This window comes from Bubalus bubalis, chromosome 18 (genome assembly GCF_019923935.1).
Source record: "Bubalus bubalis isolate 160015118507 breed Murrah chromosome 18, NDDB_SH_1, whole genome shotgun sequence".
NCBI classification, from domain to species: Eukaryota; Metazoa; Chordata; class Mammalia; order Artiodactyla; family Bovidae; genus Bubalus; species Bubalus bubalis.
In genome coordinates, this window is record NC_059174.1 from 22,697,231 (window position 1) to 22,700,104 (window position 2,874).

Sequence of the window (2,874 nt, forward strand, 5' to 3'; positions counted from 1 at the left end):
ATTCCCTCTATTTCCATTGTCACTGTCCAGTTCAGGCCATGGTCACCTCTCCCTGATACAGTCAACAGCCTCCTCATTGTCACCTTGATGCCTATCTTGGGTATCTCAGGTCTGTCGTATACCCAGAGACTCAAATGATTCATCTAAAGTACAAATGGGTCCACATCACTGCTTAGTTTAATGCCACTCAGTGGTCCCCCCTCACCCAACCATCTGGGCCCACATTCCTAAGCCAGGCTCACAAGTCCTCCACAATGGGGTCTACCTCTCCATGAGCCTCATTTCCAGTTACATCCCATATCACCTCCATGTTCCAGCACTGAGGCCTATGCACAGCCTCCAGTATTGTCAAGTCAGGTTTTACACAGGTTATCCCTTGTGCCCGAAATGTCCTTCCTTTCTCTCACTGATTCCCTACCTGTCTCTCTCTCCCTACCTGCCCTTTCTCTCTCTCTCTCTCTCTCTCTCTCTCTCACATGCAAACACACACAATCAAACAATTCGGCTTAACCAGCTGATTCTAATCCTTGAATAAGAACCACTTATGTTTCTCTCAGGGCTTCCCTGGTGGCTCAGATGGTAGAGAATCCGCCTTCAATGCGGGAGACCTGGGTTTGATCCCTGGGTTGGGAAGATCCCCTGGAAGAGGGCATGGCAACCCACTCCAGTATTCTTGCCTGGAGAATCCCATGGACAAAAGAGCCTGGTAGGCTACATACAGTCCTTGGGATAGAAGAGTCGGACACAGCTGAGCAACTGCTGCTGCTGCTGCTAAGTCACTTCAGTCGTGTCCGACTCTGTGCGACCCCATAGACGGCAGCCCACCAGGCTCCCCTGTCCCTGGGATTCTCCAGGCAAGAACACTGGAGTGGGCTGCCATTTCCTTCTCCAATGCATGAAAGTGAAAAGTGAAAGTGAAGTCGCTCAGTCGTGTCCGACTCTTTGTGACCCCATGGACTGCAGCCTACCAGGCTCCTCCGTCCATGGGATTTTCCAGGCAAGAGTACTGGAGTGGGGTGCCATTGCCTTCTCTGAGCTGAGCGACTAAGCACACACCAAAATATATACATATTTCTCTCAAGAAGCCATCTCTCAGAGCCAGGATTTTGCTCATTCTTTTTCCGATTTCTACATCTACTACTGCCGGCCTCTTCCTCCTTCTGTTAGTGCAATTCCTCTAGGTGATTCCTAGATACTCTTTAGGAGTCAGTTTATAAGATCATCATCTGCTGCTCTGAGTTCCCAAAGCATAGTGATCCCTCTCTACTGCATTTGCCTTCTAACTTGTGTGTCTCCCTCCCTTAGGGTGACCAGCCATCCCAGAATGCCTGAGATTGTCCCTGTGTTTAGCATTGAAGATCCCACATCCCAAGAAACCCTACAGTCTCAGGCAAACCAGGAAGGTTGGGGACCCACTCGCCTTAGACTTTATGTTCATCAAGGACAAGGGCTGAGCAAAAGACCTGGCACACGACAGATGAGCACTGATTCGAATTAAATAAAAGAAGAGAGAGGAATGTGAGTGTAACTATACTTGGACATGTAGGGTGAAGAGCTCTTCATTTGGTTCCCGGTCATGTAAACTTTTTAAATGTCATCAAAACATGATACGTTAAGGTTAGGAAAGTTTTCAAATACACAAGTTAGTAAGATGCATGTTGTAATTCACAAAACATTCGTGCATGTAATAAGTGTGTATTAACCCCCTTTTGTGTGCTGCGTACAGTGAATTACAATGGGCTACAAGGATTAGGCAGATATGGACTCCTCCCAAAGAAGTCTCTAGGGGGATTTTATAAAACTCAAACAAAGAGAAACAATTATGGCATTAAAAAAAAAGACCAGGTAATCTATGTGTGAGCCTACCAAGAAAAGGCTTCAGGTAGGAGGTAAGGGTACATTTGGGAAGAGTTTACATTTGGATAAGGTTTAAGCAGAAGGATGAGAAAGGACTCCCAGTTTGAGAAAAGACTCTGCTCTAAGTGTTCCTGAGACAGGAAAACTCACCATGTGCACGTGGCTTGAGAAAATGGATGTGTGTGTTTTCTATGGCTGTGTAAAAAAAAAAAATCACCACAGAGTTAGCATCTGAAAATAATGATCATTTATCATCCCATTTATTATCGGGCTTCCCTGGTGGCTCAGAGGTTAAAGCGTCTGCCTCCAGTGCAGGAGAGCCAGGTTCGATCCCTGGGTCGGGAAGATCCCCTGGAGAAGGAAATGGTAACCCACTCCAGTATTCTTGCCTGGAGACTCCCATGGATGGAGAAGCCAGGCTACAACCCACCGGGTCGCAAAGAGTCAGACACGACTGAGCGACTTCACTTTCACTTTATCATCCCATAGCTTCCATGGGTCAGAAGTCTGGGCTTAACCTCGCTGGTTCTCCACTCAGCGTCTCCCAGGGCTGAAATCAAGGTGTTCCTCTGGGGAGCTCCTCTTCCAAGCTCATGTGGTTGTTGGCAGGGCTCAGTTCCCTGCTGTTGTGTGAGTGAGTTTCTGTATTTTTCTTCTTACTTACTGGGTAAGGACCCTTCCTAGCTTCTACAGGCCACCCTCAAATCCTTTCCTCATGGCCGCCTCCAAAGACCCTCTCACAACAGCAGCAGCTTGCTTCTTCAAGGCCAGCAAAATTTTTCTGACTTCCAGAAGGATCTGTCCTTCTTTTTAAAGACTCACCTAATTAGGTCATGCCCACCTGGCACAGGGCTTTCCTGGTGGCTCAGTGGTAAAGAACCCACCTGCTGACACAGGAAACTGGGGTTCAATCCCTGGGTCAGGAAGACCCCCTGGTGCAGGGCATGGCAACCCGCTCCAGTATTCTTGCCTGGAGAATCCCATGGACAGAGGAGCCTGGCGGGCTAGTCCGTAGGG

At 48.2% G+C, this 2,874-nt stretch overlaps 1 non-coding gene across 1 annotated transcript; it reads left to right on the plus strand.

The window, feature by feature from the left end:
- Positions 1-2,130: 2,130 nt before the first annotated feature.
- On the plus strand, positions 2,131-2,202 carry TRNAW-CCA. Its single transcript has one exon. It is a non-coding gene; the product is annotated as a tRNA-Trp (tRNA).
- Positions 2,203-2,874: the final 672 nt, after the last annotated feature.